The sequence below is a fragment of the Hyperolius riggenbachi genome, chromosome 8 (assembly GCF_040937935.1).
Source record: "Hyperolius riggenbachi isolate aHypRig1 chromosome 8, aHypRig1.pri, whole genome shotgun sequence".
Lineage (NCBI taxonomy): Eukaryota > Metazoa > Chordata > Amphibia > Anura > Hyperoliidae > Hyperolius > Hyperolius riggenbachi.
The window spans coordinates 284,411,377-284,438,685 of NC_090653.1; the positions used below are offsets into that span (position 1 = coordinate 284,411,377).

Sequence of the window (27,309 nt, forward strand, 5' to 3'; positions counted from 1 at the left end):
GGATTCAAACCCTGGTCTCCCGTGTCAAAGGCAGAGCCCTTAATAGCCAGTACAAGAAGCCACGCTGCCCCCACTAGCTACACTAACTACCCTACACTAACTATTGTTGCCCAACTAGCTAGCTAGTCTTAACTGCTTCACTGCTGCTTCACTAACTACATTTAAACTAACTAGAGTTCCTCAATAGAGGTGTAGCGAACGGTTCGCCGGCGAACAGTTCCAGGAGAACATTGGTGGTTCGCGTTCGCCTGCTTTTACGGAAGTTCGATTCGCCCCATAATGCACTATGAGGGTCAACTTTGACCCTCTGCATCACAGTCAGCAGGCACATTGTAGCCATTCAGGCTACAGTAAGCCCTGGAGCCCCCCCCCCCCCCCCCCCTTATATAAGGCAGCCTCCGGCGGCCATTACAGTCACTCGTGTGCCTGCTAGTGAGAGGAAAGGGACAGCTGCTGCAGACTTGTTCTTCTAGAGACAGATTAGTTAGGTTCTTGGCTGCTAGTTTGCTCCTTGGCTGATTGTTATTGCTTTATAGCACCCTAGCTTTTGTCAGAGCTCATCCTGTACTTTTTTTTTTTTTACTGTGTGTCAAACTGACACTTTTGTTGCATGCACAGCCTTGCTAATTGATAGTGTGTGTGTGCCACTGCCAGCAGCCCAGCACATTCAGTGACTGACTGCCTGTGTGTGTGACAGGGAGCTGCACATTGTACTACCCAGTACTGCATATACCCCCAGTACCTGTTGTGTTTACTTAACCCACCTCATCACTGCACATAACTACCTGTAGTGTTGAGTGAACCCAGTTCACTGCATCCTACTACTACCTGTTGTGTTTACTTAACCCACCTCATCACTTCACATAACTACCTGTAGTGTTGAGTGAACCCAGCTCACTGCATATACCTACTACCTGTTGTGTTGAGTGAACCCAGCTCACTGCATCCTACTACTACCTGTTGTGTTTACTTAACCCATCTCATCACTGCACATAACTACCTGTAGTGTTGAGTGAACCCAGCTCACTGCATATACCTACTGTTATAAGCTGTTCTTATCACCTTGCTTCGACACCATCGTCTCACAGACTGTGAGATCACTTGACTCTACACACAGCAAACAGTAGATAGACTTTCTCAGGCTTCTTCAATGTTTACGTTATTTATTCAGGACTACAGAAATACAGATAGATACATTCATCATATCCTAGCCATGCCAATCTTCATGTTGCGTTACAAGCTCGTGATTAGACTCCCTACTGAAGTCACTCAGGCCCTTCTTCCTAACTACGTTACACTAAACTACCTATGTACAGCAGACATTATATCAGATTACATAAAGGAAGAACATGCTTAGAGAAATAATTGGGTTCCAGTCAGTATTGCGAGCTAGTGCGGAAGGAAGAAGCAGAAGTGAGTTCTCCATCGCTCGCTCCAGATTTAATACCGGCTAGGAAAGAGTTAAATATGACATCATCTTCGCCACCCCCTATATCAGTCTATTGGTGGACCCACTCGTGGTGTCATCATACCCGCCTACTCGATTAATAATCAATGACCCAGGCACTTGACCCAGATGCAGGCATGTGGATGTTTAGTAAATATGGCCAATGTTTACTGTTCCTGTCCTGTAAGTGGAGGTCAGAGTAAACCGATGGCCTTCTTTAGGAACATGTTCTCAGTATCTGCGTGTATCTTCTGCTACACGCAGACCCTGAGATGCCTCTGCCTGCATCACCAAACCTCTATCTATTTTAAAGGCATACACTGCGGACAAGCCTTTTACATAAAACTCAGGCCAAGTAACTGAGGCCTACTTAAATTATAACAATCCCCCCTAAAACGGCTTGACCCGCAGATCCCAGCGTCTGAACCTCCCAGTACCTGGTTTCTTTCTTGTATGTTTCACTTTTCGATGTTCGTGCTCACACAACTTCTCTGCTCTAGGCGGTTACCCCTGGAAGAGAGAGAGCAAGACCTCTTGGTCTTCCTGTAACCAGGCTCTCTGGGGAGGCCCTACTTCTAAGTCCCTCAATACCACATGCTCAGCATTTGCGTCACTTGCGTATCACTCACAAACTTGCATGACCACTGAAAAGTGAAACTCGTTTGTTTGTTACTCGATGGAGCAGTGCCAGGTGCCTTCTAAAAGAGCGCCTTTATACAATCAGCTCCATCACAGGTACTACTAAACCTATACCCTTAACCCTGTAGATCCCTTAATTTAAACTATTGGTTCAGTAGATTGTTTATGAGGCACCAATCTCTGGACCAGGTTAATTTATTTTACGTAATTTTAACCCGCAACCTCACCTGGACAATGATGCCTAAAGTTGTCATCCCCATCCAGACGACCAGTGGGTGTAGAAAGAACTTTGGAACTGCAGATGCCCCGTCCGAGTGTCCCTGGAACATCACCGGAACCTTTGTCCACCAGGGCAGACTGGAACTCACCTGCTCATTTTTGTGTTCTACCTCGTTAAGATCACCTGTATCATGGTGAAATCTTACCTCTAACTTAGTGTACTGTTTGTTTAACCTTTGTAACAAAATGTGGTCGTCTTGGATCAAACCCTGTTCCCCTTTGTCCCATGTCGGGTTCTCTTTCAGGACGGGAACTACCCGTGAAACGTTGACCTTTAGAGTTCTCTTAACAATTTGAGAAACAACGTCATCAAACCTGGATGACAGGATCCATATGGGATCTCCACTCACACAATATGTTCCCCTTGGAAACTCCCCCTTATCGGAACAATTATGAGAATATACCTTGAATGTATCATTAGACCTTATGTTAAAAAACCAAACCTTTCCTTCAGCCACCGGAACTATCGGTTGGGCTTCAGGGTGGATCTTTTGAATGGTAGCCTCGCATTCTGCATTATTGAGCCTGCAGGCTTCTTCACTAAATTTGACTTGCCCCGGCCAACGCAGGTACTTCTGCAAGAATTGCCCACATGAGGACAACTCTACTTGCTTCACCTCCCCGTCTAGCACCAAAAAAGGTTGACCTCTCAGGTCCTGGTGTAAGACACGGGTTGAGGTGGGAACTAAGGAAGTAGCGGTGCCTAAAGGAATGTTGCACCGTTTCCATTTGTTCACCCAAACATCTCGAAGCTGCCATGCAAAAGATCCTTCTCCAGAAAAATTAATATACCTCCCCTTGTCCAATCTCTCGCTGGCAAAATATGTCCCCAGCTGTCCTGATTGGACCACTTCCCCCCTTATGTCCTGAGGCACACTATGTACCTGAGGTCGGGAAGACTGTACTCTCTGCAATCGTTCGATTAAGAGTACCTCTTCACTTACCCAATTATCATGAGGATAAGCTGCTGCATATGGACTGTGTAATATCGTCCCCTGTTGTGACCCGTGTGGTGTGGATGGGGTTCCCTGTGTGGGCTTTCCCTCCCCCGGGACCGCTCTCCCCACCCTCTTTGTCACCTGGAAATGTGGCTTGATCTCGATTTTTACTTCTTGTTTCGAGAACCACCCACCCTTGGCTTTCCAGCCTTTACGTGTGTATAGTTGTTTCAGAGGCACTCTCTGTTGGTAGCTCCAGAGTGTGATGTTGTCCCCTGCGTCTCTCTGGTAAGAGAATTGACGCCTCCTGCTCGTTCCTCTCCAATCTGGAACCATCTCACTCTGCATAACCAAGACAAGGTACCCCTGAATCACACACTCCACCTTTTGCATGTACCCATTGTACTGCAATGTACCTTTTAACAAACCTTTGGATCGGTGCATTGATTCTGGGAGTGTGGCATTCAATAGCAGATTTACACTGCCATTAAATTCCCACTGCCCGCACACTTGACCCTTCAGACCTTTCACCCACCTTGTGCCATGAAATTTGCTTTCTCCTGGCACAAGTGCTCTTTTCCTCCGTCCCTGCATGGTCCATCTGTGCCAAGCGGAGGGAGGTGTGAAAGGATTAGTACCTTTGTCACCCAACATTAACATGCTTGGGCCTTGCATTCTCATTAACCCCTTATTATACATGAGAATGTCCTCTCTTCGTTCTCCTAGGACGAAATGGCAACCTAGGATCACCATCAGCACGGTACTCTTCATTATAAAAGCACCACCTTGGGAAAGAAAAACATTAGCAATTTGCACTATGCTTTGCTCAGACAGTTTTTTTAGACGTTTTCCAATCTCAGGAACCTCGGTTTTTAGTCTCTTTCCCATTTCCGGAATCTCGTGTTTTAGTCTCTTTCCAATCTCAGGAATCTCGCTGTTCTCCAAGCTTAGATTGGCATCTGGAACCTTTCGCGTATCCGCCTGACATCTCCAGCTTTGCTGCCAGCACTGCAGCTGTCTCAATTCCATATTGCCAAACACCTGAAATCGAAATACAAACAAATCAATTCTTATTAATGATTTGGGATTCGCCCTGCGGCTTGTACTCTTTACACTTTAAATTGATCAATATATATCGTAATTGATCTCGTTGCTTTATGGTTCTCATGAACTCTGTTTACTCTTATTGGTAGATTGGAGTTAAACTTCACCCCCCCCTACCTCAGTACTATCCTCAGTACTTACCTGTTTAAAATATGCTCCCGCGGACTTCACCTTTGGAAGCTCTCACCTCATTGCAGCTCACTCCACATCCCCCCCTAACTGTCCATGCGCGGCCGTCGCCTGCACAGATTACGGATGCCACACCTGTTGCTGCTTTGCAGGTGAGCCTGCAATGCTCTTACTCATTATCGCATTTACTTATCTAGAACTTCATTGCGATACCAGCTCTGCTAGAAGTTCTGTGTGTTGTACCCTCTGATCAATGTTTGCCGTGCCACCACCTAGACTACAAAAAAAAAATTGCTGCCTCCCTGTAGGAAGGAGCACTTTGCACTTAAACTACACAGGGTGCAGGGCTAAGCATACCAGCGTCACATGCCTGTATGCAGATCCCTGAATGCCCACTTGGTCGGTAGTCACATGGCAAACACCGTACTTATACACTGTCACTCTGTAAACGGCAATTCTATCATCTGTATAATTGCACCAAGAACTGCGGTCAGTTTTTGTTCTTTGTGTTACAATTGATAGGAGCTGGAAAAACATATTTGACCAATCAGTGGACGAAAAAAAACGCACAAAAAAAACAGCCCCAGCCCAGCATAGACCACTCAGTCAAGCTCTGGCCCTGTCCACGACAAAAACCGGAAAAAAAACGTTACCGCTCTGCAGAGGCGGCGACGGAAACCCGAATTGGTCAACTCCCTTTTTTCCAACTCCGGCACCCCCCTGATGCACTGTCCCCCCCTATACTCTATTGGGAACTCATGCTGCACCACCCATTAAGGTGCCCCACTTACAGGAATAATCCCATAAGCAACTCAGTACAGACCCTTTCCTGATCTGCACTGCTACGTGTGTCCCTGCACCTAGCTGGGAAACACTTCCTATTCTGGCATTCCTTTCCATGGACCCAGGGAAAAGCTCTGGGGAAATACTTTGAGAACTGAGACACACAGGAGAATGTCTCTGTATTTCTACCCCCCTTCCTTTCAGCTGCTCTGCCCGGAGCCGCGAGCACAGCCTGACGTGACGTGGATCCCCCAGCCCCTCCTCCCCCCCTGCCATGACGTGTGGGGGCCATGACTCTCGGGGGCGGGCTCTCTCCACTGCCGCCATTTTGAGTCCTGGACTGCCAGCTAAGATGGCTGCTCCCATAGCAGCTTCTGGTTCCTATATCTTAGGAGAGAAAACAAAACTCACACATACCAAACATTTTATGCATAGTTACAAAGCATCTATCCACAATGCAGAGTAAAAAAAAAATCATACATTCCTGGATGTCCGTAAAAACCTAAGGAGAAATCCTTGGGACGTGGAAAACTCCCTCTCTCCACAACTTATCTGCAGCTTATCTCAGCCATAACTCAGAACTATTACAGCACTATTACTGAGACGAACAACAGACGAGCTGGCTGAACAACATAACAGATGCAGATATTTACAAGCATGTTAGCAACTCTGACTGGAAACGCACAGAGAAAAAATAAACAAAAACCTCACCCATTATCTCAGCTGTCACTATGCAAACTTACACAGCTACCCAGAGACAAGGGCTGTCCACCCAGCTCCCCGAAAAAAAAAGAAAAGAAAAAAACAGCTCACCGAGAGAAAACTTACTTCTAAGTTCTACAACTGTTCTCTCCTGTCTACTCTGCTACTTCTCTCCCCTGTCCACCACTAACACTGTTGGTTTCCCTCTGCCGCGGGGGACCCCCCCCCCCGCCCCCCTTATCTATCATCCTGCCCAGTCTCTGGACAGGGAGAGAAAAACAAAACAAAACCCAGAGAGAGAGAAAACAAAACATCTGCCACCCAGGAACATCGAATCCTAAGAAACAATCAAAGCGCATAAACTCTGAAAACACATTCTGTATTTACATCGGAGCTGCACCTCTCCTCACCCCTCCCTTCACGCACAGGAGAGATGAGAAGCCCGCAGCCTCCACACTGCAATTAACACAGAATATACACATTAACACATTATCCTCTCCTTGTTATAACACCAATAACGCCATATAACAACGTCAAACAAACTTGCCTGAGCAGCAGATTCTTGGCAATAAACCAGCATTCCCGCAACTTCACCTGCGAAACTTCCATGGACTCCGGAACGTTCTGAGCGTTTAATCACCGTCCTCTCCGTCCCCACACAGGACTGGCTCAGTGGATCGACATCTCCCACAGCGAGTTGCAAGCTGGCCCCGGAGTGTCCCGTTCGACCCATATTTCGGCTGGTGACCACAGTGCACAATGCAGTCACAGTGTAACGTCCAAGAGTTTCGCCGCTGATTTCTCGAATTGCTGCCGTGTGCTTGGCTCCCGCACACACTCACACCAGCTTATCAGTATCAGCTTGATAAGCTTTACAGTCTATTCCGCTTGTTTTGCTGTGGAATATCTTGAAACCATTTTCGGCCCCGGCCCCGTCTGCCTGTTTTGCTAGGCAGGGAAGGATTTCAGGCACCACTGTTATAAACTGTTCTTATCACCTTGCTTCGACACCATCGTCTCACAGACTGTGAGATCACTTGACTCTCCACACAGCAAACAGTAGATAGACTTTCTCAGGCTTCTTCAATGTTTACGTTATTTATTCAGGACTACAGAAATACAGATAGATACATTCATCATATCCTAGCCATGCCAATCTTCATGTTGCGTTACAAGCTCGTGATTAGACTCCCTACTGAAGTCACTCAGGCCCTTCTTTCTAACTACGTTACACTAAACTACCTATGTACAGCAGACATTATATCAGATTACATAAAGGAAGAACATGCTTAGAGAAATAATTGGGTTCCAGTCAGTATTGCGAGCTAGTGCGGAAGGAAGAAGCAGAAGTGAGTTCTCCATCGCTCGCTCCAGATTTAATACCGGCTAGGAAAGAGTTAAATATGACATCATCTTCGCCACCCCCTATATCAGTCTATTGGTGGACCCACTCGTGGTGTCATCATACCCGCCTACTCGATTAATAATCAATGACCCAGGCACTTGACCCAGATGCAGGCATGTGGATGTTTAGTAAATATGGCCAATGTTTACTGTTCCTGTCCTGTAAGTGGAGGTCAGAGTAAACCGATGGCCTTCTTTAGGAACATGTTCTCAGTATCTGCGTGTATCTTCTGCTACATGCAGACCCTGAGATGCCTCTGCCTGCATCACCAAACCTCTATCTATTTTAAAGGCATACACTGCGGACAAGCCTTTTACATAAAACTCAGGCCAAGTAACTGAGGCCTACTTAAATTATAACACCTACTACCTGTTGTGTTGAGTGAACCCACCTCACTACATCCTACTACTACCTGTTGTGTTTACTTAACCCACCTCATCACTGCACATAACTACCTGTAGTGTTGAGTGAACCCAGCTCACTGCATATACCTACTACCTGTTGTGTTGAGTGAACCCACCTCACTACATCCTACTACTACCTGTTGTGTTTACTTAACCCACCTCATCACTGCACATAACTACCTGTAGTGTTGAGTGAACCCAGCTCACTGCATATACCTACTACCTGTTGTGTTGAGTGAACCCACCTCACTACATCCTACTACTACCTGTTGTGTTTACTTAACCCACCTCATCACTGCACATAACTACCAGTAGTGTTGAGTGAACCCAGCTCACTGCATATACCTACTACCTGTTGTGTTGAGTGAACCCAGCTCACTGCATCCTACTACTAACTGTTGTGTTTACTTAACCCACCTCATCACTGCACATAACTACCTGTAGTGTTGAGTGAACCCAGCTCACTGCATATACCTACTACCTGTTGTGTTGAGTGAACCCACCTCACTACATCCTACTACTACCTGTTGTGTTTACTTAACCCACCTCATCACTGCACATAACTACCTGTAGTGTTGAGTGAACCCAGCTCACTGCATATACCTACTACCTGTTGTGTTGAGTGAACCCACCTCACTACATCCTACTACTACCTGTTGTGTTTACTTAACCCACCTCATCACTGCACATAACTACCTGTAGTGTTGAGTGAACCCAGCTCACTGCATATACCTACTACCTGTTGTGTTGAGTGAACCCAGCTCACTGCATCCTACTACCTGTTGTGTTGAGTGAATCCACCTCACTGCATCCTAGTACCTTTACTGTTCAGTGAACCCAGCTCACTGCATATACCTAGCATCCCCCCGAGATGGACAAAATGGACAAACCAGGTAGAGGAAGAGGTAGAGGCAGACCCAGAGGAAGGCCACCAGGCATCGGCAGGTCTGTGCAAGGTGGTGTTGCTGTGATTTCGTGCGGACCTGCCCCAAAATACAGTGCTCAGAAGAAGGCACGTGCCATCACTTCCCAAAATCGGGAGGAGGTGATTGAGTATTTAACACAGAACACCTCATCTCCCGCAGCCACCAGCACTACAACAAGCACCACATCCGCTGCATTTGACACTTCGCAGGAGTTATTTGGTGGTGGGGGTGGTGAAATCACCGATTCACAGCCACTACTGCAACAACAAGAAGAAGGCGCAGGTACACCACCTCCTACGTCTGAGTTAGGTGGCGATAGTATGGACGTAACGTGTGTGGAGGGGGCTGATGAAACACCTGAAGTTGGTGCAGTTGAGGAGGTGTCTGAGGAAAGTGCAGCTGGCCAGGAGGATTATGATGACGATTATACGGATACCACATATGTTCCCGGTAGAGGAGATGACCAGGGGGACAGTTCAGAGGAGGAGTCAGAGAGGACTAGGAGGAGACGACTCCATGATAGAAGCAGAGGGAGCTTGTCCTCAGAAACAGCTGTGTGCAGTGTCCGGCGCCATGTATCGCCAGCTATGGCCAGACAGCCAACATGCCCTTCAATGTCAGCTGCTGATGCCACCGTAGCGCCATCAGCCCAGGGGGGCTCAGCGGTTTGGAAAATTTTTCACGTGTGTGTCTCAGATCGGAGCAAAGCCATCTGTTGTCTCTGCCAGCAAAAATTGAGCCGTGGAAAGGCCAACTCTCACGTAGGGACAAGTGCCTTACAAAGGCACCTGGAGAAAAGGCACAAACAGCTATGGCAAGAACACCTGAGGAAAAGCAGCACCCCTCAAAAGACAAGCCACCGTAGTTCTCCTCTTCCTCCTTCAGGTGCATCGTCTTCATCCACTTTCTCCCTTGTACCTTCACAGCCACCCTCCTCCACACCACCTCTTCCCTTCAGCGGTTCCTTCTCCTCTGCCCACAGCAGTACCCAGCTGTCCGTGAAGGAAGTATTTGAGCGGAAGAAGCAAATGTCTGCCAGTCACCCTCTTGCCCGGTGCCTGACAGCTGGCGTGGTGGAATTATTAGCTCACCAGCTATTACCATACAAGCCGGTGGATTCGGAGGCTTTCCGTAAGTTTGTGGCCATTGGTACACCGCAGTGGAAGATACCAGGCCGCAATTATTTTTCACAAAATGCCATACCCAAACTCTTCCGTGCAGTTGAGAGGCAAGTGGTGTCATCTCTGGCACACAGCGTTGGGTCAAGGGTCCACCTGACCACGGATGCCTGGTCTGCCAAGCACGGGCAGGGCAACTACATTACATACACAGCCCATTGGGTCAACCTGGTGACCGATGGCAGCAAGCAGGGAGTACGTGGCTGCGCAGAGGACCGACTTGTCACACCTCCACGGCTTGCAGGCAGGCCTCCAGCCACCTCCTCTCCACCTGCTATCACCGCTTCGCTGTCATCATCCTCCTCCTCCTTGGCTGGTGCTTCCACCTCCTCTCCAGCTACACAGCCCCAGCACCCCAGGGCCTATGCTGCATGCCAGGTGCGACGGTGTCATGCAGTGTTAGACATGTCTTGCCTGAAAGCGGAGAGTCACACTGGAGCAGCTCTCCTGGCTGCTCTTAACAAACAGGTGGAGCAATGGCTGACTCCGCACAATCTTGAGATCGGCAACGTGGTGTGTGACACGGCAGCAATCTCATTGCTGCGTTGAATTTGGGAAAGCTGACACACATACCCTGCATGGCACATGTGCTTAATCTGGTCGTGCAAAGATTTGTGTCCAAGTACCCAGGCTTAGAGGACGTCCTGAAGCAGGCCAGGAAATTGTGTGGGCATTTCAGGCGCTCTTACAAGGCCATGGCACGCTTTGCGGAGATTCAACGTAGAATGAACTTGCCGGTGAGACGCCTGATTTGCGATAGTCCGACTCGCTGGAATTCCACCCTGCTGATGTTCTCTCGCCTGCTAGACCAGGAAACAGCCGTCACTCAGTACCTGTATCATTACAGTACAAGGACACAATCTGGGAGGATGGGGATGTTGTGGCCCAACAACTGGACACTGATGCGAAATGCATGCAGGGTCATGGAGCCCTTTGAGGAGGTGACCGTCGCGATGAGGGCACCATCAGCGACTTGATCCTCTACGCCTACTTCCTGGAGCATGCCGTGCGTAGAGTGGTGGATACAGCTGTGGAGGAGCGTGAACAAGAAGAGTTACGGCAGCAGGAGTCGTGGGATCCATTTACACCCGAACCCGATGTTTCCACAACACCGGCGGCAGCACAGAGGGGGGAGGAGGAGGAAGAAGAGGAGTCGTGTGGGGAAGGAGAGGAGTCAGACTCTGATGATGGTGATGATGAGGAAGGTGTTTCTGTGGAGGAGGAAGAGGCAGTGAAAGGAGAACAACCGCGGCAGCCATCACAGGGGGCTTCTGCTGCTCCACGTTCCCGTGGTATTGATCGTGGCTGGGGGGAGGAGAGTACGTCTGCATCCAGCTTTGTGCAGATGTCCTCTTTCATGTTCTCCAGCCTGTTGAGGGATCCCCGTATCAAAAAACTCAAGTTGAATGACCTGTGCTGGGTGGCCACGCTACTAGACCCTCGGTACAGGCACAAAGTGGCCGACCTGTTACCAACTCAACAAAAGGTGGAAAGGATGCAGCACTTTCAGAACAAGCTGTCGATGATGCTTTACAATTCATTTAAGAGTGATGTGGCTGCACAACGCAATCAAGGTACCACTGGCAGTAACCCTCCTCCTCCCAAGTCCATGCAGGCAAGAACAGGACGCTCCAGCGTTCTCCGGGTGATGTCGGACATGCGGACGTTCTTTAGTCCAACTCCTCGCCATAGTCCTTCCGGATCCACCCTCCACCAACGCCTGGAGCGGCAGGTAGCCGACTACCTGGCCTTGAGTGTGGATGTAGACTCTGCGAAAAGCGACGATGAACCCAGGGCCGGCCCGCCCATGAGGCGGGGTGAGGCGGGTTCCTCAGGCGGCAGGAAGTGGAGGGGCGGCACCAGATGAATGGCTGTGACTGAGCGGGGGGGTGGGAGCCAGAGCCGCGGTGAGGGCAGCCCGACCTCTCCCTCCCTCTCCCCGGGCCGCCCTCCATGCTCCCCCCTCGGACTTCACTTTAGGCAGCAGAGTTAGCGCGCAGGGAAGCGCTGCTGTACACAGTCACAGCCTGTTACTCACCTCCCTGGATCCGATCGCCGCTCCCGCCCTGCTGGTCTCCTCTCTGCAATGTAGCCTCTGATACATTACACACGCGGCTGCTTCCTGTTTACACAGGAAGCAGCCGCGTGTGTAATGTATCAGCCGGCTAGGCAGAGAGGAGACCAGCAGGGCGGGAGCGGCGATCGGATCCAGGGAGGTGAGTAACAGGCTGTGACTGTGTACAGCAGCGCTTCCCTGCGCGCTAACTCTGCTGCCTAAAGTGAAGTCCGAGGGGGGAGCATGGAGGGCGGCCCGGGGAGAGGGAGGGAGAGGTCGGGCTGCCCTCACCGCGGCTCCGGCTCCCCCCTCCGCCATTATGAGGGGCACCTACCTGGGCAAGCTACCTATCTATCCTATACTGGGGGGCACCTACCTAATCTAACCTGTTTTGGGGGCAGCTACCTATCTATCCTATACTGGGGGGCTCCTACCTAATCTAACCTGTTTTGGGGGCAGCTACCTATCTATCCTATACTGGGGGGCACCTACCTAATCTAACCTATACTGGGGGCCAGCTACCTATCTATCCTATACTGGGGGGCACCTATCTAATCTAACCTGTACTGGGGCAGCTACCTATCTATCCTATACTGGGGGGCACCTACCTAATCTAACCTATACTGGGGGCCAGCTACCTATCTATCCTATACTGGGGGGCAGCTACCTATCTAACCTATACTGGGGGGCAGCTACCTATCTATCCTATACTGGGGGGCACCTACCTAATCTAACCTGTTTTGGGGGCAGCTACCTATCCTATACTGGGGGGCACCTACCTAATCTAACCTATACTGGGGGCCAGCTACCTATCTAACCTATACTGGAGGGCAGCTACCTATCTAACCTATACTGGGGGGCAGCTACCTATCTAACCTATACTGGGGGGCAGCTACCTATCTAACCTATACTGGGGGGCAGCTACCTATCTAACCTATACTGGGGGGCAGCTACCTATCTAACCTATACTGGGGGGCAGCTACCTATCTAACCTATACTGGGGGGCAGCTACCTATCTATCCTATACTGGGGGGCAGCTACCTATCTAACCTACACTGGGGGGCAGCTACCTATCTAACCTACACTGGGGGGCAGCTACCTATCTAACCTATACTGGGGGCAGCTACCTATCTATCCTATACTGGGGGGCACCTACCTAATCTAACCTGTACTGGGGGCAGCTACCTATCTATCCTATACTGGGGGGCACCTACCTAATCTAACCTGTACTGGAGGGCAGCTACCTATCTAACCTATACTGGGGGCAGCTACCTATCTATCCTATACTGGGGGGCACCTACCTAATCTAACCTGTACTGGGGGCAGCTACCTATCTATCCTATACTGGGGGGCACCTATCTAATCTAACCTGTACTGGGGGGCAGCTACCTATCTAACCTATGCTGGGGGGCAGCTACCTATCTAACCTATGCTGGGGGGCAGCTACCTGTCAAACCTATGCTGGGGGCAGCTACCTATCTAATCTATACTGGGGGCACCTACCTAATCTAACCTGTACTGGGGGCACCTACCTAATCTAACCTATACTGAAGGGCAGCGACCTAATCTAACCTATACTGGGGGGAAGCTACCTATCTAACCTATACTGGGGGCACTTATCTAACCTGTATTGGGGGCACCTACCTACCTAGCTAGCCTATACAGGTGGCAACTATACTGGCTACCTATACTGGGGGCACCTACCTAACTAACCTATACTGGGGGTACCTACCTATCTAACCTATGCTGGGGGCAACTATACTGGCTACCTATATTGGAGGCACCTACCTAGCTAACCTGTACTGGGGGCACCTACTTATCTAACTTATACCGGGGGGGGGGGGGTGCCTGCCTATCTAACATACTGGGGGCAACTATACTGGCTACCTATACTGGAGGCAACTACCTGGCTAACCTATACTGGGGGCAACTTTACTGGCTCACCCATGCCTGGCCACCTATACTCTGGGGGGACCTATAGCTGGTTACCTATACCGGGGGGGGGGCGCAATTTTTACACCCTCGCCCTGGGTGCATTTTAGCCTAGAAACTGCACTGTTGCCGCCGGCCTCCGAGTCCGATGACTCTGAGCTCTGCGGCCTCTCCTGTCTCCTCCAAGGCTGCATGCTGGTGACGCTGCCTAGTGCCTAAGCCTGCTGATTTGCCGCCGCCCGCTCTGCTGCCCTGGCTGCGGCTGATTGTCACGGTCAGTCACTGAGCAGCGAGCGCCGCCGACGTGTCGATAATGATGATAAGGCTGGCTGGCTGCCGCAGTGCCGCCGGCCGCCGCTCATGTTTTGTAGAAATATTGGGGGGGGGGGGGGGCGCCTTTACGATCTTTGCCTCAGGCAGCAGAAAGTCCAGGACCGGCCCTGGATGAACCCTTGGACTACTGGTTGCGCAGGCTTGACCTGTGGCCAGAGCTGTCCCAATTTGCCATACAACTTCTCTCTTGCCCTGCCGCAAGCGTCCTGTCAGAAAGGGCCTTCAGTGCAGCTGGAGGCATAGTTACTGAGAAGAGAAGTCGCCTAAGTCACGACAGTGTTCAGTACCTGACCTTTATCAAAATGAATAAGGAATGGATCACGGAGGGCTACTGCACGACCGAAGACTAAGTCAGTCCCCACACACAGCATCTCTGCCTGCAGGCTGCTTGACTGCCTTCTCCGCCACCACCAACAGGGTCCAGGCGGATTCCTGAATTTTTAAGGCCGCTGCTAGCAGCGGCCGCTACACTAATTTTTCTGGTGCGTGTACATGTGCCCATCCCCCTTCGTGATCATCATTACCTTGCCGCGGTGAAGGGGCTTGCGCATCACAATGAAGCAATGACAGCCGGCTATTTGAGTGTCTCGGGTGGGGGTGGCACACAAAAGATAATAAGGTCGTTGCTTCATTGTGGTCAGACCAAATTTGATCAGCTGGACAGTCACTGTTCTGTCATTCAGCTACATCAGCCGGGCGAGCATATGGGCTGAAAAGCCACCATCACCTGCACTCTCATCATGGTGCGCACCAGTCCAGCACGGCCGTCACTACACAAACGGCTGTTTGCAGTCACTGCATACCTTTCACTGCATCTGTGACTGCACATTATACCTGGCAGTCAGTGCATAACTTGCACTTGCATGGATACACTTTTAAACAATTTAAAAATACAACCATCTAAACTTTCAAACAATTTAAAAATACAACCATCTAAACTTTCAAACTATTTAAAAATACAACCATCTATCATTTTCAAACAATTTTAAAAAAGGGCAAAAAAACTTGCCCTCCGCAAAACATTGTTGGCAAATGCTTTCGACTTGGTTTGTCTTCCGCTGGCTCAAGGGTCCATCTGACCACAGATGCCTGGTCTGCAAAGCACAGTCAGGGCAGCTACAGCATGGGTCTCAGCAGGCTCCCACTTCGGGCCGCAATCCAACCTTCATTCCCCGCGGTGACAATGGCAGACTTGCCCTCCATAACGGATTCCCGTTAAAGGATTTAAAGTTAATTCATTTCAATTAGGGCCGCAAAAGGTCCTCCTGAGTCCTGTATTGTTATTTTTGGTCACTACCTCGGGGCGGGCGTGCATGCCTGCCTGCCTCCCTCTGCCTGCTGCCTCCCTCCTTGCCTGGATGTGTGGTGGTAGCCGTTGATCAGGCTCCAACTTCGGAATGCAATACAAGAGGGAGCTCGTCCTCAGAAACAGCTGGGGGCAGTGTCCGGCGCCATGTATCACCCACTATGGCCAGACAGCCAACATGTCCTTCAACGTCAGCTGCTGATGCCACCGTAGCGCCATCAGCCCAGGGGGGCTCAGGGGTTTGGAAATTTTTTAACGTGTGTGTCTCAGATCGGAGCAAAGCCATCTAGTGTCTCTGCCAGCAAAAATTGAGCCGTGGAAAGGCCAACTGTCACGTAGGGACAAGTGCTTTACGAAGGCACCTGGAGAGAAGGCACAAACAGCTATGGCAAGAACACCTGAGGAAAAGCAGCACCCCTCAAAAGACAAGCCGCGGAGAACAACCGCGGCAGCCGTCACAGGGGGCTTCTGCTGCTCCACGTTCCCATGGTATTGTTCGTGGCTGGGGGGGAGGAAGAATGGCTACACTTAAACAATTTAAAAATACAACCATCTAAACTTTCAACCAATTTAAAAATACAACCATCTAAACTTTCAAACAATTTAAAAATACAACCATCTAAACTTTCAAACTATTTAAAAATACAACCATCTACATTTTCAAACAATTTACAAAAATTAGAACAAAAATTGCCCTTCGTAAAACATGCTTGGCAAATGCTTTCGACTTGGTTTGTCTTCCGCTGGCTCAAGGGTCCATCTGACCACAGATGCCTGGTCTGCAAAGCACGGTCAGGGCAGCTACAGCATGGGTCTCAGCAGGCTCCCACTTCGGGCCGCAATCCAACCTTCATTCCCCGCTGTGACAATGGCAGACTTGCCCTCCATAACGGATTCCCGTTAAAGGATTTAAAGTTAATTCATTTCAAATACACAGCAGGGCCTCGAAAGTCCACCTCCTGTATTGTTATTTTTGGTCACTACCTCGGGGCGGGCGTGCATGCCTGTCTGCTGCCCTCCTTGGATGTGTAGTGGTAGTCGTTTCTCAGGCTCCACACCGGATTCCATCCCTCATTCCCCGGCCATTACCCGGGGTCACAAATGGCAGACTTGCCTGCCTCCATATGATTCTCGTGAAAGGAATGTGGTGTCATCTTTGCCCGCCATAACAAGTGGTTATGGTAGTGCATCCCCCAAAAATATATGTGATCTGACAGCATTTCACCAAAAATACACTGCCAAGTTGCTGATGTATGGCACCCTTAAAGGAAACCAGATATGATTGATACTGTTTTATACATACCCAGGTCTTCCTCCAGCCCCATGCACACAGATCGCTCCCACGCCGCCGTCCTCCGCTGCCTGCAGCTCCGGTATTGGGTCATGTTAGTTCAGCCAGTCTGCGCAAGAGGAACTGCGCTCTTTACGTATCTCTCCAGCGACCACCGAAGAGATATGTAGAGGGCGCACTTCTCTTGGGTAGACTGGCAGAACTAACGGGACCCAATACCGCAGCAGCAGGAAGCAGAGGACGGCGTCGTGGGAGTGATCTGTGCGCATGGGGCTGGAGGAAGCCCCAGGTATGTATACAACACTGTCAATCATCTCTGGTACACTTTAAGACATTCTTAATAGGAGACCAGCAGCAGCTACAAATGATTAAATTAGGAAACACAAAGCTTAAGAAGCTAGGACAGGCAGTGAAAGGGTTAAAAGAAAATGCAGGCTGAAGTGAGCAGAGCAGATAAAAGAGCAGAGGGCAGGTAAGTCAGTGAGACTGAATAGTGAAAAGAAGGGGGGTGAGCCATTACACAGAGTTACCTGACCTCTGTGCAGATTGTTCCTGCTCCCTGAGCTGCAGATAGGAATCAGTTAGTGATAAAAGATTATCCCCTGCCCGCCAATCATCACAGTAATGTGGGCACAGGATTGTCAGGTCAGTGTGGGAGGTCAGGGGGACTCGTACACTATACACAAATTGCGTCCATCAGCAGCACACAGGCAGTCTGACAGGCTGTGTCCTGTGTATGCAGAGAGCTGGGCGGCTGGGACTGGAGACGTAAATCACTTGCCTCTTTTCCTTCATGTCTCCCCAGCGCGCCCATCGATCTCATTCAGATAAAGATACTTGTGGCTGGCTGGCCGGGATCACATGGGGCCGGGCAGCCAGTGAGAGAGCAGAGTGTCTCAATCCTCTCTCACTGGCTGCCTGGCCCCATGTGATACCCGACCAGGCTGAGTGTCTCTATCTCCGCCCCCACACACAGCACAGCGGAGATAGAGGAGATGTGACTGCGTTCCACGGACCAGAAAGCAGCAGCATATTGGAGGGGGCAAGAAGTCTATTTGAGGGGGCTCTGCCCCCTCTTGCCCCCCCCTAAAGCCGGCCCTGACACGCACGCACGCACGCACACACACACACACACACACGATTTTATATATATAGAAATAGGACAATATTACCAAGGAGAAAACCTAGGAGAATGGTTGTTTTTTACTGAAATCCCTTCCATTTCTAACTTTATCTGAGTATTTTTTCACTTTTAGTGCCATGGAATATATTGGCGCTTTATAAATTAAAAATAATAATAATAATAATAACTTTGCACCTCTAAAGTTCTCCTTTTTTTGTAAATGATTTTTTATATATTGTTCAGGAAGAAAATTAGTGTATTGCAAAATGGAGTTACAATTGGTGGAATTAGTACAGACACGTTTCAATTTATATTCTTAAAGAGAATCTGTATTGTTAAAATCACACAAAAGTAAACATACCAGTGCATTAGGGGGCATCTCTTATTCCCCTCTGTCACAATTTTGCCACTCCCCGCCGCATTAAAAGTAGTCAAAAACTGTTTTAAAAAGTTTGTTTATAAACAAACAAAATGGCCACCAAAACCAGAAGTAGGTTGATGTACAGCATGTCCACACATAGAAAATACATCCATACACAAGCAGGCTGTATACAGCCTTCCTTTTGAATTTCAAGAGATCATTTGTGTGTTTACCTTCTCTCCCCCTGCAGCTCTCATCCACTGAAGAGTGACAGGCTGATTGTTTCTTCCTGCAGACAGCTCTGCCAATGTCTGTAATTCCTCAGTATGTGACAGCCCAGCTCCTTTCACAGCCTAACAGAGGACGATTTATCTAGGTTGTAAAAGGCAGCTCTCTTCTCTCACTGACAAGAGAGCAGAGAGGCTGCCTAATGTAAATAACACACATGGGAGTGTGCATAGAGGGGGTGTGCATAACAGATCAACAACACTGAAGAGTTGGCAACCTTCCAGACACAGGGCGACAAATCCGACAGGGGAAAGATAAGTTGATTTATTACAGAGACGGTGATAGTACAAAGTGCTGCAGTAAGCCAGAGCACATTAGAATAGGTTTAGGGAATTATAGGATAGTAGAAAAAAGGATTACATGTTTGTTACAGAGTCTCTTTAAATTGAATCAAGAGTCCCTTTTGATAGTTTTATCAATATTTGGGTGAGAATCTATCAATTCTGTTGATCGAGCAGGTTAAGAAAATTGTAGTCAAGTGCACGGAAATCAGGTATAAACTATTCATCACCACTAGATTCAATTGCCCTCTTTCGATCAAAGTAATGTCATCTATAGTGATGAATGAATTTTGCATAATCCTAATTTTGCATCATAATATGTAAATGTAATCAAGACCAAGAACTGTAATTTCACAATTTGTCGTAATTTTCACATAATTTTGTGCTAACTTAAGCGTTTAATAGTAAAGACCCATACATGCTTTCATAACTAATATTGCTACATATGTCAAGGGGAATAGTGGGAGTAAGAGGAAAAAAAAATTAAAATGCAAAATATTTTTTTTTATTAATTTTTCTGAGTTTAAAAACTGTTTTTCTTTTGCGCTTTTAAAATTGATTGAATTTTTTACTTGTTCCCATAATTACTCTTAACACATTTAGCAATTTTGAGGACAAGAACATGTGTAGGGGGCTTTGCTGTTAACTGCTAAAGTCGGCACAAAATGCAAAATTTGGCGGTTTTTCTCAAAATTACGACTGGCATTGGATTCCGCAGAATCAAATGAATGTCCAAACCGTTATTACGTATTGCTGTAATTGTAAAAAATTATGTGAAATTTTGTGTTATCATAGTTAGCAGATTAGGATTATCATCAGTCATCTAGTTCTTGATAGGAACCCCTCTGGTTATGGTTCCTGTGTTTGATGCCCTTCAGCCCTACCCTCACCTCATATTTTCATCATCATTTTTTCCTGGAGCTTTTTTTTTTTTTTTGACAAAAAGACAATTTTAGAACTTTTTTTTTACCTTGAGAGCTGCAGCCACTAGGATGCGCTCTATAGGCAGTAGCAGCATTAGGGAGACTTGCCTAAGGTCTCCCACTAAATAGGTGCTGGCTTACTGAACAGGCAGATATGAAGAAACGCGGAAAAGCCGCCGCATGGACGCAGGATGAGGCGGCTGTTTCTGCGGCTGGCATAGCGGAACGCATAGGCCTGCTTCTCACAGTAAGGCGGAATGCGGAGGAAACGCCGCACGCTCAGACAGCGTGGCGGCGGATTCCGCATCCCATACAGCAACAACATTACAACACATGACTGGTGTGGCTGGGACTGATAGTTCACACTGGTTTAGGAGGACGCGTGCACTCGCAGAGAGGCAGGGCCTTTATGGCAGTCAGAGGAGGGTCAGCTGACCAGGCCTATCAGCTGACAATTGCAGCAACTTTTATTGGTACAGCACTTAAGGGAGGCGCTGGAGAGCACTGGTGTATATATACTGGTTGCTGGTCATTTCTCTGGCGTCTGGCGTTGCGATCACTACGTGGTAGCACTCAGACCTTGTCAGTATCTGTGTTCTAGAATAGTTTCCAAAGGTGTTGACGATCACGGACCTCACACCTTAGCGTTAGGAATATTGATCTGTATTATTTGTTATGACCTTCTGCCTGCCTGACTATCCTCCTGAACTCTGATTCTGTACCTTGCTATTTCTGATATCCTGTTGCCAAACTCTGCTCGTTCCTGGACTCTGTATTTGCCTCCTGATTCTGTACCTCGCTATTCTGATACTCCGTTGCCAAACCCTGCCTGTTCTTTGGATTCCGTATCTGTCTCCTGAATCTGTACCTTATCTGTCTGTGTGTTGACGACCTGGCTTGCCCGACCTCGAGAACTGGCCTTACTGTTAGAGGCAGTTCCCAGACCTGTTAGTGACACCCTCTCACTGGTGTCACTCACACTCTGTCCTTCCTACTCTCAGCCTAGCTCCTCCCCTGGGAGAGTCGAGGCCAACGGGAGGAACATACTCCTGTGCAGTACTCTGCGTATTGCTGCTGCACTTAACACTCACTTGTTATCTCAGGTGTCCAGAGGTTAGTAGATATATCTGATTATCGGTGATACTGCAGATCATCAATAATTGGGTATATTCTGTATTCTCGGTGATACTGCAGTTCACCGGTAATCAGACCCTCTCTGTGTTACACCGATCGTTACAGCAGAGCTAAGATTTGAACCCTGGTCACCTGTGTCAGGGCCCTTAACCAGTAAACTATCCAGCCACCTTGTAGCTAAGACTACTCCTGGGCCTTTCTTGTAGTTGAAGAGATGAGTGAACTGTGACACCAGACTTAAAAAAAAAAAAAAACAGCAAACAGAGAAGCTACTCCATATTGGAGCATTGGATTTGGTAAAGTCTTAAGCCAATGTGTTGTAAGACACAAGTAAGCTTTAGGTTAGCAGGAATGGTTGCATGGCCACCTAGCTTTTCATCCTTCCCAGGCCAGCTAGGCTGGCTGGCTTCAGCCTGTAGTGTTGGTGGTATAGTGGTCAGCATAACTGCCTTCCAAGCAGTTGACCTGGGTTTGATGCCTGGCCAATGTATGTGAGCGTGCTTTTGAAATCCTACAAATCCCTGGAAGACAAGATCCTCCTACGGAGGAGGAGAAGGTGGAAGTACACAAATGCAAGATGGTATAAGGTAGGTTAGGCCTGCAACTTCACATTCAATGAGATTTTGATGCGTAAAACACTGGTGTTGGGTAAATATAAATTTTATGTGGGAATTTTGATGTTTCATCTAGTTAACCATGGATGGCTCCAAGTAGTAGACACTTTGAAACATCTTTTCCATTACTTTTGTGGCCAGCAGAATTTTCTCTATTTTTCAAAGTTCGCCTCCCCATTGAAGTCTATTGCGGTTTGTGAAAGTTCGCGCAAACCGAACCTTCTGCGAAAGTTCGCGAACCGAAAATCAGAGGTTCGCAACATCTCTACTAAAGACCAGGCCATTTTTCACAAACAGGGCCACTGCAGCTTTAAGGCCTCCCTGCAGGGCTGCGCAACACAGCCCACATGATTCCCCCCCCCCCCTTTTCTCCCCACCAACAGAGATCTCTGTTGGTGGGGTCTGATTGCTCCCCCAATGTTTTTTTTTTTTTTTTATAAATATTTATTTGTTTTATTTTTAAATAAAATAGTGTATTTTTTTATTTTATTTTACCTGTGTCCCAGCCCTCCATCCCTTCGCCAGCCTATCACTGTGATCGGCTGTCATAGGCTTCAGCCTATGACAGCGGATCACCCTGGAGCCAATGCAATCGTGTGACACGGCTATCCCCAGTACAGCACTGCCTTAGATCGCAGTGCTGTGCAGCAATAAAAGATGGCGGTTTTGTTGTCTAACAGTCTCCCAGTGGCGATCGCCGCTGAGAGACTGAAGGCGGAATGGAGATTTGCCATCAGAGCAGGGATGCATGTGCATCGACGCATGATTGGCCGCATTCCACGCCCCAAGGACCTTACGCCGATCGACATTAGGCTGTCCTGGGGCTGTCGCCGTGTCCACGCCCATCGGTGTGACATGGTTGGCAAGAGGTTAAAGAGAAAATTGCAGAGCATGATTTAGGTTGAATAATAAAGAACACTGACCTTGTTTGGTTTCCAGAGCAGGCAGAGATGTGCGGTGATCCGTTATACCTATTTTCATCTCTTTGATGGAACCGTCAGATTCAGCCACCAAGTACACAAACTTCTCTTCCTCTTCTCTGCTGGGGAAATCCTCTGGCCTAATCTGTAGCAAAGAACAGATGGAGTCAGGCTCACTGCAAGTCTGTAGAAAGAAAACCCTATACCTTCCTGTACTCTCTGCTTACAACTCCAAACGTTTCAGAGATCACCGTAACCATCATGACCAGTCATCCACCCATTTCCCCTGCATTAACACCAGGGGCGGTTGGTCCATGATTCCAGATGAAGCAGGTTCATCAGGTGGCATGGACCCTGGAACAGCATTCCGCTTGGGGCAACTATACTATCTATACTGGGGGCAACTATACCCTATACTGGGGCAGCTATACTAGCTACATATACTGGGGCAACTATACTGCCTATACTGGGGGCAACTATACTATCTATACTGGGGGCAACTATACTACCTATACTGGGGCAGCTATACTAGCTACCTATACTGGGGCAACTATACTACCTATACTGGGGCCACCTTTACTAGAAATCTATACTGGGGCAACTATGCTACCTATACGGAGGGCAACTATGCTACCTATACTGGGGGCAACTATACTAGCTACCTATACAGGGGCAACTGTACTGGCTACCTATACTGGGCCAACTATACTGGTTACCCTATGCAGGGGCACGTATACCCAGCCACCTACCCACCTATACTGTGGGTGAAGATTTTCAGGTGCAGTGCAATCGTTCCAAATTGCCTCAAGCAGCAAAAAGATTAGAATCGCCCTTGTTTAACACTTCAGATTACAGGTGTCTGGGATAGTAGCTACTATGACCGGGATCTTTGAAGAGTTGCAGCACTGGACCATGTGGCCTGTCTTAGGCTCTTAGTTCTTACAGCCAAAGACAGCCTGAAATGGGTAGACCTTGGGCCAGAAGGGTGTCCCTGTCCATTTCTGCCCCTGCAGCTATGAGGAAGAATTACTGCATGTTTTGGGCGAAAGTGTTCTTAGAATACCTTGTAAATATAGCATATTTTGGCCTTTGCTACTCACATGCAAAATATGACCATATGTTCATGATTCATACATTTTCTTCATCAGCTTACAACCAAACAGCATGTTCCTAGCATTAGTAATTATTACTTACTGTAATCAATGGATTTTTTTCTGGGGATATCAAGATAAAAGCGGTATGTAATAATTCAGAATGGTCTCAGCAATCGAACTACACCAGTTTTATAGTGAGTGGATATGGAGAACTTACTTAAAGGGAAGGTTCGGGGAGGGCTGTAAAAAAATCAAAATCAAAATCCACTTACCTGGGGCTTCCTTCAGCCCGTGGCAGGCAGGAGGTGCCCTCGCCGCCGCTCCGCAGGCTCCCGGTGGCCTCCGGTGGCCGACCCGACCTGGCCAGGCCGGCTGCCAGGTCGGGCTCTTCTGCGCTCCAAATGCCGGCACTTCTGCGTCCCACGCGGACGCGCTGACGTCATCGGACGTCCGCCGGGCTGTACTGCGCAGGCGCAGAACTACTGCGCCTGCGCAGTACAGCCCGGCGGACGTCCGATGACGTCAGCGCGTCCACGTGGGACGCAGAAGTGCCGGCATTTGGAGCGCAGAAGAGCCCGACCTGGCAGCCGGCCTGGCCAGGTCGGGTCGGCCACCGGAGGCCACCGGGAGCCTGCGGAGCGGCGGCGAGGGCACCTCCTGCCTGCCACGGGCTGGAGGAAGCCCCAGGTAAGTGGATTTTGATTTTTATTTTTTTACAGCCCTCCCCGAACCTTCCCTTTAAAAAATATGTCCTAGGCAAATATGAACATATTTGCAAATCACTGTTCAAGACAGGTGTAGAAAAAACAGGAGGAAAGTGGATGAATTCATATAATGGTTTTAAGATGTGAATAACATTAAGTGTATCTGATACTTGAAATATAGCAGCATTTATACATACCTGGGGCTTCCTCAAACCCTATGTACTCTGTGGCTCCCGCACTGTCTTCCTGGGCATCTCAGTTCATCTCCTACAATCGCCCCCAGTCAGACCTGGATTTACCTCATAGGAGCCTATAGGCACAGATGTCCTGGCATCTTAGACTCCGCACTCCATGCATGCAGGCCCGGATTTACCTCACAGGAGCCTATAGGCACAGATGTCCTGGCACCCCAGACTCCGCCCTCCATGCATGCAGGCCCAGATTTACCTCACAGGAGCCTATAGGCACAGATGTCCTGGCACCCCAGACTCCGCCCTCCATGCATGCAGGCCCGGATTTACATCACAGGAGCCTATAGGCACAGATGTCCTGGCATCTTAGACTTTGCCCTCCATGAACCTACAAACCCCCAACAAACTGCACCACAAAGGTGTTGGCTGGCCCAGCTGTCACCTCTCCCCTACTTCCCCTGCCTGATCCCCTGCCCAAGGTAGGTAGCTACAGGTGCCCTTTAGCATTAGGTAGCCAGAAGCACTCTCAATAGAGATGTCTGTGAACGGTTCTCGAACCGTTCGCGGGAGTACCTCTCCCCCAGTACTACTTCCGGGTCACTATGACCCGGAGTAGTACGCCTGCGCTGGCCCAGCAGCGCGCGTCTTTGATCGCGCGCCTGTTGCCGGGCACTTTCTGCGCATGTGCGTGACGTCATGAGTGATGTCATGCTCATGCGCATAAAGTGCCCGGCAACAGGCGCGCGATCAACGACGCGCGCCGCTGGGCCAGCGCAGGCGTACTACTCCGGGTCATTGCGACCCGGAAGTAGTACATAGCCTATAGAGGTTCGCCCGCGAACGGTTCGGGCCATCTCTAACTCTCAATATTAAGTAAGTAGAGGAGTCCCCAAGCATTAGGTAGCTAGAGAAACCTCAGTATTCAGTAGCTAGAGTTGCCCCTGACTGAAGGGAGATCTGGTCATTGGAATGACGAGGTCGGGGTGAGTAACCTCTCCTTTACACTCTCATCAGGACTCTGCATAGGGAAGGAGCTCAGAGGCGTACGAGAGAGAACGGCGCCGGAGACTTGGGCGCAGGACACAGCCAGTATATGGCTGATCCTGCTGCCGCACAAGTCCGGGCCGTGTTAATTACTATTCCCCCTCCAGGCCGACATGGATAGTGGGGGAATGAAATAATTCGGCTTCCAGCAATCGCTGGAATCCGAATTATTGTTTTAAAAGCAACTTCAGGTCTGTCTTCTGACGGCGCTGAAGTTACTCCCTGTGCCTAGTTCCTATTACGGCCTATGGTGGCGCCGGCTGCGCCCAAGTCTCCTGCGCTGCTGCGCCCAAGTCTCCAGCGCTGGATTTACCGTGTTCGGCTCAGAGAGGGGAGTAAGCCGCCTTGTCATCATCAGACGTCTGTAGGCACGTACCTACAGTGCCTTATGGTAAATCCGGCTCTGCCCCCAGTAATAGGCTCAAGTCACGTCAGTTAGACTGCACTGCACACATACAGGCCAGCTGGGCGTGCCCCCATGGCGCTGCCGTCATCGGAAGAAATCTGTGCCTGCAGAGATAGTACTGTGCAGGCCCAGAACGCTCCCCGCCATGGGCTATGTTCCAAGCATGTTTGACCCTCTACTGTGACATTCAGCAAAGCCCAGGACAGATCCTCGAAAATAGGTATAATTAGGGGGGAAAAAAGCAATATATATATATATTTTGCTTGTTGTCAGCCTTGAGGCTTGCAGAAAAGTTCTACCTACCAGCAGGCTAAGGGATCCTCGATATCGATTACTGGAGGACAGCTGGAGCTGCTGGGAGTCGTAGGTCACCTTCTTATCTGGATAACTGAGCAGGGAGAGCTGAACTGGGAAACTCTCTTCATGTCCAACAGCCTCAACAGTGACCGCCTCCGGCACCCCCACCGTCCAGCTTCTGGGGCCCCCCACATGGTAACTGGAGGAGATAGAAGAGATGAGAATTTATATACTGCACCCAGCACAGGCTATATATACTCCTAAAGTTTTTTTTAAACTTATGGCACTAATATTTCTTTGATATCATTACATATTTCTTATGTTCTCTTTTACAAATTCCTATACTATGAAAGTTCATATGCTCTACTAATCCCACGGAGTGGAGTCTTTAAAGTCCGCTTTGCAGGATTTTTCCACCTAAGACCTAACCTCTCCCTAACTAGCTTGATGCTGCACCACTACCCTCCCATAGCCCCCTCCGCCATACTCATCTCCATGGTCTTCATTGTTAGGTTCACATGGCAGCAACACCTCCAAGTGCTATGGCTTTGATCATTGCTGTCCTGACTCCTCCCACTACTATACTCCACCCCCATGCTCCAAACCAAGATCTCGAACCACCCTTTCATATTCCTGTGCCTCACTGTAAAAATAATGCCACCCACATCACTCAATACACTATGGAAGCAAAGGACTGTGGCTTTACCAGCTGTACCAACTATACACACAGCAGTGAAGGGACAGGGTGAGTCATACAAGTGCAGCCCCCCCTTTGTAGATGTCACTGTACAAGATGGTCAGCTGAAGTGGTGTGAAAGCCCCCTTCTAGAAATCATCAGGAGACCAGATAGAAACTCAACTGTGACATAATTGCTTGAACTTTAGGGGGTTTTGGTGACTTTGGGGGTTAGAGGTGTTACAAGCCCCCTACTGGCCAGATCAGAATAGGAGAAGCCCCGCCCCCTCCACCAGAGTCAAAGTATGCCTCTCCATCCCTCCCACCCCAGCCATCACACACTGATTGCTATTAGACTAAGAGGCTCCCCAGGGTGGCAACCCCCCCCCCCCCCCGCCATG

At 49.0% G+C, this 27,309-nt stretch overlaps 1 protein-coding gene across 3 annotated transcripts in view; it reads right to left on the minus strand.

Annotated features, from left to right (window-relative positions):
* LOC137528588 (uncharacterized) overlaps positions 1–17,720 on the minus strand; it is a 284,000-nt gene extending 266,280 nt beyond the window's left edge. For all 3 annotated transcript variants that reach the window (XM_068249936.1, XM_068249935.1, XM_068249934.1), the window contains exon 1: positions 17,634–17,720. The gene's annotated coding sequence lies outside the window, so the exon portion shown is untranslated. The remainder of the gene's footprint in view (positions 1–17,633) is intronic.
* Between the last annotated feature and the right edge of the window lie 9,589 nt (positions 17,721–27,309).